The 18,955-nt window shown below is 38.0% G+C and overlaps 1 protein-coding gene across 1 annotated transcript in view; it reads left to right on the top strand.

Moving 5' to 3' along the window:
- micu2 (mitochondrial calcium uptake 2) overlaps positions 1-18,955 on the top strand; it is a 386,621-nt gene that overhangs the window by 296,037 nt on the left and 71,629 nt on the right. The window lies entirely within an intron of this gene.

Here is an 18,955-nt window from a genome sequence, read left to right as displayed (position 1 = left end):
TTTGGAGGAAGCTCTGGGAGAGGGGGTGTCAGAGGCTGTTTTTTTTTACATAGAGAGTGATAGGTACATGGTAAAGGCAGATACATTAATTTTCATTACTAATCCCTTTAATTAATTTTCACCATTAGTTCCTTAAAACTCTACTAACTTATTTGCAAGGTTTTCCATTTAGCCAGAGCCAAAAGATTTAACTGCCCTGCTATTTCATCATAAATTCTCTTCTCCTTGGCTGCAAGGGACCTTAATTTGTCATCAGTAATCTAACATACTTAGAGAAATGTTTACAGTTCTTTGCACATTCTTCAGAATTTTACTCTCGCAGTCTATTTTTGTGCTTTCAATTTCTCAGTTAATTTTTGCTGAATTGAAAAATTCTCCCAATCCTCAAGCTTCTTACCTTTTCTAGCAACTTTGCAAGTCTTCTCTTTAGATTTAGTACTATCCTTAAATTCCTTCTTTAGATGTAGTTGAATACTTTTTTTATTGTTTTTGCACCAGAAAGGAATGCATAACTGTTGCAGTTTCTACATTTATTCCTTAAAAGTTGGCTTTTGCTTATGTATCATCATGGCACATCCTGGATGAAGTTTCCTCATTCATTTATCTTGGAAAAGTCAATGATCCACAGTCAAGCTTGCACAAAGATGGCTTGTTCAAAGGAATTCTAACTAAAACTTTATAACGTGGATAAACAAGAGAAAATCTGAAGATGCTAGAAATCTGAGCAACACACACAAAATGCTGGAGGAACTCAGCAGGCCAGGCAGCATCTATGGAAAAGAGTCGACGTTTCAGGCCAAAATCCTTCAGCAGGACTGGAGAAGAAAGATGAGTAGATTCAAAAGATGGGGGAGGGGAGGGAGAAACACAAGGAGATATGTGAAACCAGGAGGGGAGGATGGATGAAGTAAAAGAGCTGGGGAGTTGATTGGTGAAAGAGACTGAAGGCCATGGAAGCAAGAAGAGGGGGGAGGAGCACCAAGGGGAGGTAATGGACAGGCAAGGAGATGAGGTGAGACAGGGTAAAGGAGATGGGGAATGGTAAAGGTGGGGGGGTATTACTGGAAGTTTGAGAAATCAATGTTCATGCCATCAGGTTTGAGGCTACCCAGGCAGGATATAAGGTGGTGTTCCTCTAACCTGAGTGTGGCTTCATCACGACAATAGAGGCCATGGATAGACATATCGGAATGGGAATGGGAAGTAGAATTAAAATGGATGACATATAGGAATGAGAGGTGGAATTTAAATGGGTTGACATATTGGAATGGGAATGGAATGTAGATGGAGATTGCTTTGTCAAGCACCTACGCTCCATCTCACAGAAGAAGTGGGTTCTCCCATTGGTCACCCATTTTAATTCCACTTCCCATTCCCATTCTGATATGTCTATACATGGCCTTCTCTACTGTTGTGTTGAAGCCACACACAGGGTGGAGGAACAACACCTTATATTCCATCTGGGTAGCCTCCAACCTGATGGCATGAACATCAATTTCTTGAACTTCCAGTAATGGCCCCCCCCCCCCCCCCGTCATTCCTCATCCCCTTTTCCCTCTCACCTTATCTCCTTGCCTGCCCATCACCTTCCTCTGATGCTCCTCCCCATTTTCTTTCTTCCATGGCCTTCTGTCCTCTCTCCTCAGACCCCCCCCCCCCTTTCCAGCCTGGTATCTCTTTCACCAAACAACTTCCCTGTTCTTTACTTCACCCCTCCCCCTCCTGGTTTCACCTATCATCTTGTGTTTCTCCCTCCCCTCCCCTCACCTTTTAAATCTACTCCTCATCTTTATTTCTCCAGTCCTGTTGAAGGGTTTCAGCCCAAAATGTTAACTGTACTTTTTTCCATAGAAGCTGCCTGGCCGGCTAAGTTCCTCCAGCATTTTGTGTGTGTTAAATGTGGATAACATTGTTCTGGACATTTGATTGATAAAAAGGTCTCATCTGTCATTCTGTCAAGTTATTATGATACCACAGGAAGTTTCTGTAGAGAGAAAAGTTAAACATAGCTATATTGTCATATAGCTAGAAAATACAATAATCACACCCCCAAACCCATTATGATATAGTTAAATATTTAATTCCCCAAATTCTGGGATTGGAAATACTAACCAAAGGACATTGGTGTGGTGAAGAGCACTCTGGTTAAAACTGCAAATTCCAAGCATCTTTTTATTAACTGAAATAACTCCTTTGATTAGCAAGGCCATCTGTGGCAATGTAATGATTCAAGAAAAACTGTGAGAACACTCTACTACTTTATGAATGTTTCTTGAGTATCTGGTATTGCCACCATCTGAATTATTAGTTCACTTTCAGATACAAAACAAGTTAAATATATTTTTTTCCAAAGGTAATTTGTACTTTTGGAAATTATCAGATCAAAAATTAAGTTTATTTTGGAAAATGGTACACCACAAGCAGTAGTTTTATTCTTTTACTTCTTTTAGACATATTTAAAATTCTGCTGCCTGGTCCCTATAAGAAATCACAGAACAGCCACATGACCAATCAAACGGTGATTATAAAGGTTCCTTGCCAGTTGCTTCATTTGCATTTGTTTACGACCAGAGAAGTTAGTACAGTCGCTCCTCCTTATCTGCGAGGGATTGGTTCCGGGACCCCTCACGGATACCAAAAAACGCAGATGCTCAAGTCCCATATTTAACCTGTCTCAGTGCAGTGGTCTTTAGGACCCGGCGGAGCTCTGAATCCGCAGTCTTTCTGTTCATGAAAATAATCAACATCACGATTGAAAATAAAGTGGAAATAATAAAGCTATCGGAAAGGTGAGATGCCATTGGTCATTGGAAAAGCGTTAGGCTACTGTCGGTCAATGATTGGAACAATTTTAAAGGATAAAGTGTGAAAGGCTCTGCCCCGATGAAAGCTACAATTATTACTAAGCAATGCAGTGGTTTAGTTATTGAAATACATCGTTTCTTAAGTGTTTTATATGCATAGAAAGGTAAAATATATACTATATACTAAGACAAACGTTTGACTATCTGACGCTAAATAATACCGGATGTACCTGTTCCAACTTACTTAGTAAGAGAACATCTGGTTTTTTTCAATCCCGATCCACGATAACCCACGCACATCCTCCCGTATACTTTAAATCATCTCTAGATTACTTATAATACCTAATACAATGCAAATGATATGTAAATAGTTGTTATACTGCATTGTTTAGGGAATAATGACAAGGAAAAAAAGTCTATACATGCTCGAATATCAAATGCTGGAGGAGCACTTCCAGGTTTTCTCGATTCGCAGTTGATTGAGTTTGCGCATGTGGAACTCGCAGATAAGGAGGGCCGACTGTATCAGAAACTGCAGTTAGGCACACACTACACTTCCAGTATGCATGTGAAAGAATCATTCCCAGAAAAAACAAATGCTAGTCAAATACAGAGTTAATACAATTGTTAACTTTGCAAGTTCTGCCCATGGTATCATCAGCAACATGTTTCCGAAGCATCTTTGCATGTTACTAGTTATTCACCACATCCTCAGCATTTATTTTGTAATTTGCACAAATTAGTGCTCTAATTTTCAGGGTTGCTTAAATCTTTTTGCTGATGGCTATACTCTTACTGAAAAAAGATCTGTTTTCCTAACTTTGTGCCAACATATTAATGATCAATAAGAAAATATGTTGGGATGTGGATAATATTTAGGTCAAGATTATGAGTAATTAAAAAAGGTTCTATTCCATATTAATCTGAATTAAAATTCAAGTGTCATTCAAAGCACTTTCCTCTGATTATTACAGAAGCTCTGTTGAGTTAAGTGTAAAATCAAGGGACCTTGCAGCCTTTTACATAACAATATTTCAAAATCTAACCTTCTGAGTTATCAATGATAGCAATTAGGTTGGAGCTGTCCTTGGAGGTAAGACCAAAATAGACGGACTTAAACTTGCCCATGAAATTAAAGTAACAAGCAGCTAAGTATTGATTCTAAAAGATGGAAATTTGTTTTAAATGTTTTGTGAAGATTTAATTGTTCTTCAATAGTCCAGCAACACTAAAGTGTTATTTATTAGTAACTCAGTACTTTAAAATCATTTCTTTAGTTTTTAAGCATTTAGATTGCAAGTTAAGTCATTACTATTCTTTTGTAACAACATGCCTTATAAATAAAGGTGTATTGATTATACATTTGAGTGTTAGCGCAGTGTTATAAAAGGTCCTTTGTTACACATTTTAATATATATATGGAGACAATTGAAATCTACCCACACTAAGATTACATTCATCTGAACCCAACCATAGTGAACTTTAAATTTAAAGTTATCTTTGGCATCTGGCAAGATCTAATTTATAATGATATTGAAGCATCTTGGGATAACAAGCCAGTTCATTTTCTGGGCCGGTGGTTTTCTTTGTTAGCAGAAATATTTGAAATGCACTGAAGGCAGTTTTTGAGGTCATGATAGACCTTGGCATTGTGGGTCATGCCACTGGCAATCACTGAGCTGTGGCAAAGAAAACCAACCAGGAATGTTAGCTTTATAACCTGCAATGTTTCACATGTCACATGCGCAAGAAAGCATAGAACAAAGAAGGTCTATTGGGGCTTGTTACTGCTGATGCTGAAAGTTAAATAACCATTAGTAATAAGTTTTAGGAAAAGATGACTGTCTTTTACCTTGGGTTTTCAGTAGAATAAAGCAAATGAACTGCTTTGTTGTCATGAGAATACTTGTGGAATCCAAACTCATGAAACTAAGGAATGCTTAGTCTGATGGCTGTGTTCAAAGTATGTTGCCAATTTAGAGATGATAAGTTGGTATCTCATAAAAGGAAGTTAAACTGACTTTCAAAGTAGTCACATATGGATAATTTAGGTTGTGACATTTCTATAAAATAGATCATTCTGATTTCTCCCTTACACTTTAAAATCCAATCTTAACTCCTTTTGTTCAAAGTTCAATTTATTATCAAAGTACATATATGTCACCATATAAAACCTTAAGATTCATTTTCCTGGTGGCATTCACAATTAATACAAAGGAACAACAATAAAAATGCAAAATAATAATAGTATATAAATAAGCAATAAAAATAAAATGCAGTGTCCTTGAAAGTGAGTCCATAATTCAGTGTTGGGTGAGTGAAGTGAATGAAGTTATCCCCTCTAGTTCAAAAGTCTGATGGTGGATGTGTAATAACTGTTTCTGAACGTGGTGGTGTGGGTCCTGAGGCTCTTGTACCTCCTTCCTGATGGGGTCTCTGATGATCGATGCGCCTTTCCTGTGACAGTGCTCCATGTAGATGTGCTCAATGGTGGGAAGGCCTTTATCTGTGATGGACTGGGCAGTATCCAGTATCTTTTGTTGACTTCTCTGTTTAAAGGCATTGGTGTTTCCATACCAGGCTGTAATGCAACCAGTCAATATACTCTCCACTGCACATCTGTAGAAGTTTGTCAAAGTACTTCACAATCTTCTAAGTAGAGGTGATGTCATGCTTTCTTTGTAATGGAACTTGTATGCTGCATTCAGGATGTATGCATTTGATCCTTGAAAACAAGATTTATTACTCACTATTATTATAATAGCTAAACTGATAGCAAGCACTGGTATCCACTCCTGCATTTAAACATGGAAGTCTATAAATTGACATAATTCTTGAAAATCTCCCTGGAGGAACTTTGGGGATCCAAGCCCATGAAACTAAAAATTGCCCCCATGAAACTAAAAAATACCCAGCCTGATGGTTGTATTCATAGTATATCAATAATTTAAAAGGGAAGAGTTGGGCTACCGTAATACTGACTTTGAAGTACCGGTAGTCACATTCAGATAATGCAAACCAATTTTTTTTTGCTTCAAATTACAGCATTTATAGGCTCCATTGGAAAAACATCCTATTAATTTTAAGGATATTACAAAAGAAACAAGCAGAATAATTGTTTTAAGATTTTGTGTGTCAGAATTTTGCAGTACATCAATCTTATTCTTTGTTGCCAGCATCACACTCTCTATAGTAATTCAGCAATCTCACGTAAGATGATGGACTTAATCACTCTATTGTGTTGCTAGGAGATTTGCTAGATTCTGCTGATACAAAACATATCCCCCAAAGAACCAATTAATTTCTTTGTACAGTGTGGGGTATCTTCCAGTTCTGGACCATGTCTAAATTGTAACAATGTTATTAGCAAAACCAGTTAATTAGGAAGTTAGGAGAAAAACGTCTTAATTAATTTACAGAGTAATTGGATATTTTGCAGGCAGATTGAAGCAAAGTTCAGGCTCTTCTGTTGGTTTCCTCTTCCTTAACATTCTCATTGTCTGCATGATCAAATCACAACAGTACTGTATAAACCATTCTTATGATGTGCTTGTACCCAACAAGATGACTCCGTGTACGGAAGATTATCTTGGTGGACAAGTCCTCTGGCCTAGCATAATAATCTGATCATTTTGTAATCCCAAATTTCTTTGATTCTTCTAAACTGTTGGCATCCATCCTCTTGGCGGGGGGGGAGGGGGACTGTTCTTTTACCATAAATTTCATTGAGAGAGATACCACTTTGTTACGATTGGTTTATCAAGAAAATGGGACAGCAAAAGTAAATGAAGCAAGATTGAATGAATAATGTAGATGGGGAAAAGAATTACAATGATAACTTTGAAACAAATCCATGAGCGGTAGCCATGATATCATTAGAAGCAATTTGTGAACAGGAAATGGCATGGATATTGTTGAATACAGGAGAAAGTTATAGACTGAGTAATTACCAACTAGTCGGCCTAAATAGGCAAATTAGAAGATGTTGGTCTAAGGAATCGTATAAATGGATAATTAAGGAACACTACCAATTTGTGAAATTTGTGTGTCTAAATTGTATTTTTGTAAATGTAAGAAAAAGTAGAGTATTTTTGTATAGCCTACTTCGGTTGTAGCAAAGCACTTGATAATTTCAAATGGCACATTGTCGAGGAAAGTGAAAACCTGTCAGCCCCGAGGGAATGTCACAAGTTGGGTCCAAAACTGGATCAGTGACAGAAAACACAGTTCATTGGTTGAAGGGATTGGAATGCTCTAGGCCTCTCAGTCATTCAGGGATATATATGAATGAGTTAAACTTGCTTATAGAGGACATGAATAAGAATACCAAAATTGGCATTGATTGACAGTGATCGGAGCTAAATTGTAGGCTGCAGGAATCAAGGGTTTGGTCAAGCCAACAATTGGTTCAAGACTTTCACAGTGTGTAGTAGCAGAATGGCCTTAAACGATGACCTTTCCCCAAAGGCTGTCTGTGGTGGCTCCATAATGCTTCAATGTATCATTCAACATGTAGTCCTTGACCTTGGAATGTGCCAGCCTGCAGCCCTCATTTATTGCCAGCTCCTTGATCTAGATCAGCAAATTTCAGACAAACTAAGGAGCATCCTTCATTGAGATGGTAATGATCCAAGTGGAGAAGGGGTTTATCTCTTTGTGCATTCCTGCTGCCAACCTGTAGAGAACAGAATCCTGTGTTACAAGTCCCGTGAAAATTGACAAAAGAAATAGCATCTCTTTTCAGATAATCTTGACAAATGTGTTGTGTATTTAATATTTCAATAATATTTAAGTAATCTTGTATATATATTTTTTTCTGATTAAACATTCTTGCTTGTTTAAGTAATTAATTAAGGGTTATATGTAAAAATACATTAACTGCCTACATCATCACACTACCACATGATATGTGTGCACTTCACTTAAAGTAAAGACTAAGTTACACCCTTATTTCAGACTCCCGGTGTATTCCTTTGAATTAGTTTAATGTTTTGAAGTTACAAAGCGTAACAAAATGAACCTTCCAGAAGGTGGGAGATGGTCTCATCCTCACTGCGATCACCTAAAGGACAGGCTCCACCTGTGCATGAAGGAACTGCCGAAAAAGGCCCTTGTACCATTAGTCAAGAAAGATTTGGGGGTTCATTTGAAAATACTGCTGTTGAACTTGAAAAGTTAGTGTGAAAACCATTCAACAGAATTCATCATCTCCTTTTCCTGTTGGGCTATGAAGACATTCCGTGCAATCTGTTGTTGAAGGATCAAAGATGTTCTACACAGATTTTCAGGAGAGACAATTGGTAAATGGAGTAGCCAGACCCATTCTTCACATCTCAAAGGACAGATCCACCTTGACATACAGTGTCAATTAGTGTTTGCCTCCACACATAGACTGTGTTTGGGAGACAGACATGTTGAAAACATTTCACCACCCTTCCCTCCCCTTTCTCTGAAGGTAGGATCTGTATTTAATGTCCAGACAATGAAAGATAGATTAATCAGCTGCTATAATGCAGGAGTGGAATGTAGGCCACACCTGTATCATGTGCAGCAACATCATGAGCACCTCACAACTGATGCTCTTGTTCTTTCACATGAGAGGGAACTGCTATTTCCACAATCCTAGATTGTACTACACCCCAGCTGCATGCTCTCTGATGTTCTTCACTACGTTCTCTTCTGCTCCAAATTACAGTATGGAAATAGACAATTTGGCCCACTATGTCCATGCCAATAATATGTACTCATCTGCATTAATCATGTCTTCCAGTACTTGGCCCACAGTCTTCCATGCCCAGGAAATCCAAGTACCTGTCTAGACAATTTAAATGCCGTAAGCACCTCTGTTTCCGCTACTCTCCCTGCCAGTGCATTCCAAGTATTTGTAGCTCTCTGAGTGAGAAAAGATTCCTGAGCTCTCCTCTAAGTATCTTATCCTTTCCCCTGAGCAAACTGTATTGATGTTCAGAGTCATTGAGATGTGACCACAGAGAGGTACAATCTTGTACACCTATTGAGTTTCCCGTTAACCATCTGAGAAGAATTCCAATCTAACAAACTCTACCCTATAGTTTTATTTACCTATATATATTCTTCATAATTATATATACCTCAATCATGTCCTCTCTTAATATTTCCTCCAAGGAAAACAGATTAGCCTCTCCCATCTCAATTCATAGCTAAAAGGCTCCATCTCCATCATCTCTATTAAAGGCAACATCCTAGTGAATCTTCTCTGCAATCTTTCCAGCACTATCACTTCTTTCCAATAGTGGGTGACTAGAACCACACTCAGTACTCTAGCTGAAAGTTAAGACTTAATCTCTTTGCTTTTCCCCAAACAATGAAGCCAATATCCCATAAGCTGACTTAATCGTGTTATTTTCTTGCATTGTCACCTTCATGAATCTTTGAACTTACATTCCTCTTTTCCTCAATACTCCCTGGGACCCTAGCATTCATGGTGTATGTCTTAGCCTCATTAGTACACCACAAAATGCATCACCTTACATTTATATAAGATTAAATTCCATCTGCCAGTTCTCAGCTCATTTCAATAATACATCAATATCACCTTGTAGCCTAAGACAACTAATTACAAGATCAACATTCCACTAGTCTTTGTCATCTGTGAACTTACTGATCTTGTTTCTTACATACAAGTTCTTATCATTCACAAATATTACAAACAGAAAGGGTCCCAGCACTGATCCTTGTGGAATATCACTTGTCACAGGTATCCAATCACAGAAACAACCTTCTACAGTGATACTGCTTCCTGTTGCCAGACCAATTCTGGATTCAGTTTACTAACTTGCCCTGATCCCATAGCCCCTAAACATTTGAAACAGTCTTCCATGTGGTACCTTGCCAAAGGCCATATGATCACTATGTAAACCACTGATCATCTGGTCCTCTGATCAAATTAATTGTTATCTCGTCAAAAAATCAGATTGGTTAAATAGATCTGTCCTTCAGAAAGCCACTTAGACTATCAATAATCCTGTTCCTCAAAATGCATTCCAATAACTTCTGTGCTGCTAATGTTAGGCTTACAGCTCCATAATTATCAGGCTTTTTTCCTGCTTCCCTTCTGGGGAAGTATGACTACGTTAGCTGTCCTTCAGCTATCTGCTTCTTATTGTGGCCAGTGAAAATTTAAGTCTCAGTCAGAGCCCCGGAAATCTCTTCCTTTGCCTCCTATTGCAGTCTGGGAAAAGCCCATCCAACTTTAATCCCTCCTCTCTCCTTTCCTGAATCCTCCTACAATGTCTATTTCCTTTGTGAATATTGGTGAAAAGTGTTCAAGACTTCAGTAATATACTTATAAAATACCTTCAGATTTTCCTGAATCGTGTCTGCCCCCAGTAATTTGTTGTGACCTCTCTTTGCCTTCCTAATTTCCTTTTTAGGTGGCCCCCTACACTTTTTATACTTTTGACAGAACATCCCCATCTTTATTCTTGATACCTGTCGAGTATTTCATTTTTTTTCTCTTCAGCCAACCCTTGATATATATCTAGGCTTTGATGAACTCATTCCCTTGATTTCCACTCTTATGGATCCATGATCCCTGTACCTTCAGGTAATGAGGCACAACATCAGAGGAAGCAAGTGATCAGGACCAGTTGTTAAAGGATATAGCTTCAGTTTTGCTATAATTTTTCCTTGTTTCTGAGGTCCTTTCAGACTGCTGGAAGGTGCTTATCAAACTGCAGGTTGACACTGGATCTGAACAGAAAACTGATGTCATCAAGTTTGGCTTTGTTTACAGTAAGTCGTATCTCCAAAGAGTGGCAGAAGAAGAAAAGGCAAACTATATTATCCTTCACTTAATGGTGTAGAACTGCAGGCAAAATCCTAGCATCAGCGCATTGCAGTGCATCTGGCTAAAATGGTCATGAAAACATTAAAGAAAGGGGAAAAGAAACAAATGAGATGGAACAGATGTCTGTATAACTTGCATCAATGTCCAAAGTTGTGGCATGGTTGATATTTTTAATCATTCCTTAATTCTTCAGATTCTTGAGTGTCCTGTGTGAGCTCTCAAAGTGTTTTCAAAATATATATCTTTTGTAAATAAACTATATGTTATGCTTGAAGCCTTTTGAGTTTGATGTTGGGTGTTTTTATGGCTTGAAGAATCAATTTACAAAAGCAAAGTAGATAGTAAAAAAAAGGGCAGTTACTAACTTCAATGAAATGTTACTTGATTTTTGCAATGATATAGTGGTGATTTTCCTATAACTGCTTCAACATTACCTAATCTTATGTGTATTCCCAAGAGCTCAAGCTGCCCTATTTCTAACTATTGGATCCTTCAGAAAACCAACACTCCTTACAAAGAGGTATAATTGCATAGGGCTTGTTTCTCGCAGATTCCGTAAAGCTTGAATTCCCTGCATATTTCACTGAGGAAAATTTTATAACAAATGAGACATAAATTATATTTTTCACCACAGACGAAGACAGAGGTTCATTAGCATTTGGCATGACTGAGGCTGGCTGAATGTAATAATGCATTAGCGATGTCATTTTGCTTTTGGGAACTGAATTTAAATCCAGCCCAAACAGAAAGGATGAACATCTCACTTTCTGACAGCTGGAATGGGTCAGAAGTGAAGTTATTGCTGGCAGGCTCAATCCATTTTGCAGTGGAATGAGAGCAGAGCACAATTTGTCAGGCTCATTTTTGGAGGCCCCAGTATAGTGTATGGAGAATAGAAATGTCATGCCAGCACAGTAGGGGAGGCACTAATATGCAAACACAACTGAAATCTGAAGAAAACTGGCAAAACTTGAAGGGGATTTCTTATGAAAACTGCATGGCATTTCATTTATTTATCAGCAAAAGTTCCATTAAGTTGATCTTAATGTTTTTTGAAAGGCAAAAATGGGAGCTTTCTCATCTAATCCCAAGCCTTTTGCTTTCAGATTGGCATACAAGAAATAAAAGGCTGCCTGTCTACATAATTTAGAAAGAATTATTCACCGATGAATATATCCCAGGACTAACAGATTTTTCAGGTCTCCTAAGTATATATAGCCATTGTGGGTAACAATTATTTTTTTTAACAAGAGGTGAAGTTTTGCAAATAGTTGTGATTTGCTTTTGTGGGATACTTGAAATGCTGAAGTGCCTTGAATCTAAAGTAATCCTTTACTTCAACGCCACATTTTTGCTTAAGAGCTTGCCCTTCTGGGTCGTGTCCAATTTACCTAATTTCACACTTCTGAGGTAATCCTGTGGCAATTTTCAGTCTCAATCCCAGTTGACCAATTATTACAGCATACCATTAGTCATCACATAAATCTTCAAGTTGTATAGCAGCCATTTTATTTGTGGCCATTTTCATTAGTGTGTGGATTATTTTTAATGGGATTGCAACTAGACTGTTCTGATACTAAGCCAGATATTCAACCACTCAGTCTTTGTTTCATGTCATTTTTGGAAATTCAATCAAACACTGATCTGGTCTAACACATGTCATATGCTGTAATCCTTTGAATTAGAAGGTTTTACCACATCTAACTAGCAGCTCTGGTAATTAGGCAGGCCTAAACCATCTAGATTTTAATTGCACTGTGCTGAACTGAAACTCTACTAGGCTAAGTTCACTGTTTAGCTAAAGTTTGGGGCCATTTATAGTCCTTGCACCAACCTCTTGCCACTCCACGCTACCACAAACTCTCCAATCTTTTACTAGGATGTGACTACTTTCCTGACAATTCCCAAAACTTTCCCTTCGTCCTCTTAGAACTCCAGTCACAACCACATAGCCTCTCCCTACAACCTCAATCTCACTGTGTCTTGCCAGTTGAGAGCACAGCTCTGACTAAGCCTCTAATGCCAATAAATCGTACACCTAGCGTCCTCCACATCTGGCCTTGTAGCTTCCTTTGCATGATCTGCAGCATTGTAAAGAGAAATGTGTGACAGCTGCAAAGTAGCACCCACACTCATTAAATTTACAGCAGAAGACACAAATGGAAATAATCTCTCTGTGGCAATCTCCATTTTGTACATCTCTCCTTTGATATTGCTCCTTAAATCCTATTTTGGTCAATGGTCTGGTTTTTGTGGCTGGCAGTAAAGATAACAGCACTTGCCATTGACTTAACTGAAAGCTGCCAAGAAAATTTTGAAATAAACTCCACTTTTTCTAGGCACATATCTCAGTGATTTCTGGGGATGCTGCAGAACTGGTGACTGTAGAGTAACAGGTAAATCACTATCGGAGACCTCTCTTCTCCCACATTAAACAGCACACTTAAGAAATAGTTGTCAGGTTCGTGGTGAAATGATAATGAATCCCTGTCAATTCTGCCTTAATTAGAACTGCAAAATCCAGCCTCAATATTCTGTTGTCAAATTTCATAATTTCTCTGAAGTATCTTTGGAGATGGCTAACTACATTAAAGCTACATCCACACTAGACTGGACAATTTTGAAAACGCCAGTTTCGTGTAAAAACGATAGGCGTCCACACTATGCATTTTTTAAAATATCTCTGTCCACATTGAAACGGAGATTTTGGCGAATCTCCTCCTACTGCGCATGCGCAGGACACATCTACCGAAAACAAGCAACGTGTTTGGTGTCGAATCTCGCCGTGAAAGACGGTGAATGTTTGTTCAATTACAGACTAGAAAAACTTAAACAATGGGCAGCTGTTGGCTCTCGCGCAGGAGGACTTAAAACTAAACAAAACAAATACTGGAGCGTATAGAGGCAACCAACAGGGAGTTCACGGATAGTATGACCTGGCTGACAACGAACATTGAAAAACTGACTAACTCTGTTGCATTAATAAAGCACCTTGTTAAATGTGTAAAACATGTCTGCATCAGTATTATCTTGTATTTCCATACAATGTTACATTAGGCTGTTATACATCTATTGTCAGAGAAGTACTTGCATAAATAGGTAAACCACCTTCATACAAGCAAGGACAGAGAACAGGGCAAAGTGAGTATACCGGTATTTATTTATTCAGTAAGTTATGGGTCAAAGTATTTGTTGAGTACATTTCTAACTCTTCTGGCTTCAGTCTCGTTACCGTCTGTTCTGAAATCGTTAGGTTGAGTTCAAGAAAACAATGAAATGGCACGCTGCTTTCTGACAGCATTTTCAGATTTCTCCGGTTACCCTGTCCACACTACTCCGGTCAATCCGATGTTTTCAAAATTACCCACCCTGGAAAACGTTTCTGAAAAGCTCCAGTTTCGGGGGACAAAAATGCAGTTTTAGTGTGGATAGAGGGTAAAAACGAAGAGAAAAGGCTTCAGTTACAGATTTATCCGGTGTAGTGTGGACGTAGTCTAAGAGTGCAATATAAATGCATATCAGTATGCAATCTGACAACATACAGATTTCCTTGAAGAGTCACATTTTATATTAACATATTTGTGCAGGATAGATGGAGCTTTTTATCATTGTTCATTGTTTGTATTTTGTATAAAGGATTGTACAACCAGATGATACATGAAAGTTTTCCATTGTAGTTGTGTTACTGACTGTACAAAACTCACTATTTTCCTTCAAAGCATTAGTAAGAGCTTTGTAACATGGATGTACTTCAAGTAGTATTAAAGGCAATTTTTAAAGGGCAATTGAATATTTATTTGCAGCAGAGGGAGGGTTATAAGTAGAAAAAAAGAACAAGAAGATTATCTTTGAATCTTGCTGCATTACCCAATGGAGTAAAAAGCTTTGAAGTTCAACAACTTCTGTTGTAGTCTGATCACACATTCACTTAATACTAGTAGTGGACCATAATGCTTCATTCTCAGTGTCCAAAAATAAATAACATTCATTTTCAGTGAAGCTGACATTTCAGAACTCACCTCTGTACCTATCTCTGTAAATGCCATACACAATCTATCTACGAAAGTTATTATGCTGCCTGATATGACAGGGCTCCTGTTTCCATGAAGCCCTATTGCTGAAATGGCAGTAATGATCCCAAGTAGAATAGGTGATTATGGAAATTTGGCCTGAAACATTCAACTGGAATTCTGACATGGTCCAGAGTGTGCTGAATCTGACTGGTTGTGCAGACTGCCACATTTAATCATACTGGGGGCCTTCATTCTGCAGCTGTCAAAAACAGTTCTCTCTTTTTAAATGTGTCCAATCATTAGAGACATTTATGTCCAGATTAAATATGAATAAAATACAATTATAAATATTGTAAATTATTTTTTAAATGTATGGAATAAGGCAAAATAAATCTAAAACTTAACCTGAACTTTGCTCCCTAATGAAATTAAATAATCCTATTCTATTGAATATGATTGGAGATTGAATACCAGCCATGGCTCGCGTAAAGCTGAGGAAGCAGATAGGATATGTATCTGCCCCATCATAGAACAGTACAGCACGGGAACAGGCCCTTTGGCTCATTAAGTTGTGTCAGACTACCGTAGATTCCAGACTACAGAGCGCACCTGATTAAAAGCCGCTGGCTCTAATTTTAGAAAGAAAATCAATTTTTTACTTGTACAGGCCACACCGGATTTTAGGCCGCACCGGATTTTCGGCCGCAGGTGTTCCACGTTGTAATATGAGATATTTACACAGAAAGATATTACACGTGAGGATTTTTTAACTTTTAATTAAATCCATATGGTAACATAAACAAATACATATTGCAAATGCTTTTTTTCGAACCGTGCCTGTAACGCGGCTACTTTTAAATATACGTTGCGTATACTTTTTTACTGAACAACATTCCAATATCATCTAACGACTGGTAAAAAATATATATACTGCAGCCTACCAGGAAAAGTTATTGATCGCCTTTAACTTAAAAGCAGCGTTCGCTCAGATCCAATGCCGCTCGCGTAATGTGCTCGCCCCCCTCCTTCCCGTTTATCGCAAACTGGCATTTTTCCCACAAGACGCGGCGAAACCGGGTGTGACGTCATAGCATCCCGCGATGTAGTACAGAAAACAAGTATAGTTAAAACACTTCTAACTTTAACTAGAAAATGAATTACTAAGCGAAAATATTATAAACTAAATAACTGCCATAAAGGCAGCACAATGCTTTTCTTCGAGTGTTTTCCATGTTGATGAGGGTGAGTACAAATGACTGATTTACAATAACTTAATTGTGAAAGTGCGCTTGATTTATCGTACAATTTCATTGGACCTCTGTGAACTACTCATCAATTTTATTGGTCTACTGTTACGAGGCAAAATGTTTTTGGCGGCATGAAAAAAATCATGCATTAGCCGCACTGTATTAAAGGCCGCAGTGTTCAAAGCTGTTCAAAATGTGGGAAAAAAGTAGCGGCTTATAATCCGACATCTACGGTAATTAAATTAGTAATCAAATGCCTAACTAAGCGAATCCCTTCTGCCTGCACAAAGTCCACATTCTTCCATTTCCTGCACTTTCATGTACCTGTCTAAGAGCCTGTAGGACACATCTATCATATTGTTTGCACCACCAACCCATTCCAAGCACCCATCATGCTCTGTATAAAACACCTTTCCCATACATCTACTTTGAACTTAACCCTTTTCACCTTTAATGCATGCCCTCTGGCATTAGATATTTCAACCCTGGGAAAAAGATGCTGGCTGTCTAATCTATCTACATTTCTTATAACTTTATGAAACTCAGATTTCTCCTCAGCTTCTACCTTTCCAGAAAAACACCCAAGTTTGTCCAACCTTTCATTATAACACATGCCTTCTAATCCAGGCAGCACCTTGTAACCCTCTTTAGCACCCTCTGTAAAGCCTCATTCACCTTCTAATAGGGCAACCAGACTGAATGCAGTACTCCAAATGCAGCCTAACTAAAGTTTTATAAAGCTGCACATAACTTCCCGACTCTCAAACTCAGTTCCTCAACTAATAAAGGCAAGCATGTCATATGCCTTCTTTACCGCCCTATCAACCTATGTAGCCACCTTCAGGATGCTGTCGACTTGGGCCCCAGAATCCTTCTGCACATTGACACTTGCCATTAACAGTGTACTGTTTCCTTACATTTGATCTCCTGAAGTGCAACACTTCACATTTGGCCAGGTTAAGCTCCACCTGCAATTTCTCTGCCCCTATCTTCAACTAATCCAAAACCTGTTCTAAAAAGCCATCTTTTAGGGATTCTACAAATTTCTTCTCTTGGGATCTAGCACCAAGCTGATGTTTCCATCCTACCTGCATACTGAAATCTGTCATTTATACCCTACATCCTAAGTACTATATATAACACCTATCAGGGTCTTTTTTTACCCTTGCAGTTTCTTAATTCTATCCACAAGGATTCTACATCTTCTGATCCTATGTCATTTCTTTCTAAGGATTTGATTTATCGTTTTTAACAAACTAAGTTACCCCACCCTCTCTACCCATCTGCCCATTCTTTTGATACAATGTGTATCCTTGAATGTTAAGTACTCAGCTCTGACCTACAACATCAACAGCTCTGCCCACAACATCAGACCTGCCAATTTCTAACCGGCCTACAAAAGCATTTACCTTGTTTTGTTTACTGTGTGCTTTCAAATACAACATCCTGATTCACCGTTCTTCTTTTCAATTTTAACGCCTTGTTGTCTGAAGTTAAATTCTTCTCATTTTTTGTCTTATTCTTTATTCTTGAGATTTCAATAACTTCTCCTGCACTCTCTTTCCCTTTTATTTTATCCATACTTCTCCAAACAGTTGAAGCCCCCCCCCCCACCATTTAGTTCCAAGTCCTATCCTCAGCCCTAGTTATGTAATTTGCCAGGACCCTGGCCCCAGGTTCAAGTGGAGATCATCCTGTTGGAGCAGCTCCCTTCTTCCCAACTACTGGTGCCAGTGTTCCACAAACTCAAACCCACTTATTACCAAAAGGTAACAAATAAAGGAAAATGGGCTTATATTAGTGAAGCATCAAGGAATTTTTGAAAATACCTATATGGGTATAAAGCTAAAGAGGAGAGCTAATACTTCATATTGAGGATGATCTGGAAAAAAAAACACCATTATCTATGGAAAATAGACAGCATGTTTGTTTAAAATAGCTCAATCAAAATAATCTATAGCTTCTCACACATATAGTTTGAGCACATATGCATGAATCCAGAGCTTCCAGTAATCCTGAACCTATCTATCTACAAAATAAGGTTATTTGAATTACAACTTATTTCCCTGCACTTTCTATTATCTGGTTTCAGACTCTTCTATCTTTCCTCTTTTTGTTAGTCTTTTCTTTAACATGTCCAATTTTAGCTTTAGCCACTGCAAATCTTGGATCTGCTGAGGGTATTAAATTCACAAAATAAGACAAAAGTTTTTCCTTTTTTAATAATTTGGTCTGGTCTTCTGATAGTGTGCAAATTCTGGGTCAGTGGACCCCCAGTTCAATGGTGGAGTTTGGGAATGGAAGGCAATGTGTTAGTTAGAAATGGTGGCTACATGGTTCAAAGATACTTTTGGCTATAGTCCAATTGAAGCTCTTTTTTTCTGTAAAGAAGTATGGAACCTCTGGCTCCGTACTTCTCATTCTAACAGTTTTGAGATCAGTTATTGACCAGATTATCACAAGATGAAAGCCATGTCATGTATTACCACAGGGTTTCCTATGTTCAATAATATACTTTGTAAATGAAATTCTAACATAGTGCAACATTTCCACCCTTTATCCTGAAATTCTTTTGTCACATTTCAGAAGGATTTTATTTTTGCTGTGTATTTTAAGCAGTATAGGCTGCTGTTCTAATCTAAAACTAAAATATGCAATATGTTAGATGGTTAAAATTATAATGAGTTTTGATGTTGCTCCTTTACAGACAATAAGTATATCCTAATAATCATTAGATCATTGTTCTTCATTATGATGGGGAGTCTTCTGGATCTAAACATAGGAGTAAGTCATGGACTTGAGCCTTTTTCACTACTCAGTGAGTTCAGGACTGATCTATGATCTAACTTCTCAGGCAATCAGTTAAATTTTCAACATAAAACTATGAATGCAGGCTCGGGAGGATAATAAAGGAAAGCAGTGCAAATTATTTTCTTTAACGTCTGGAGAAACATAGTGTATTCTTTATATTGTATTATTAGACATGGACAGCTGTACTGTTTGAATCAATACAATCTAATAATAATTTGCTTTGTGGAATAAAGCTGCTTAACGATTCAAATC

The sequence above is a fragment of the Hemitrygon akajei genome, chromosome 4, assembly GCF_048418815.1.
Source record: "Hemitrygon akajei chromosome 4, sHemAka1.3, whole genome shotgun sequence".
Lineage (NCBI taxonomy): Eukaryota > Metazoa > Chordata > Chondrichthyes > Myliobatiformes > Dasyatidae > Hemitrygon > Hemitrygon akajei.
This window is presented reverse-complemented; position numbering and strand designations above follow the sequence as displayed.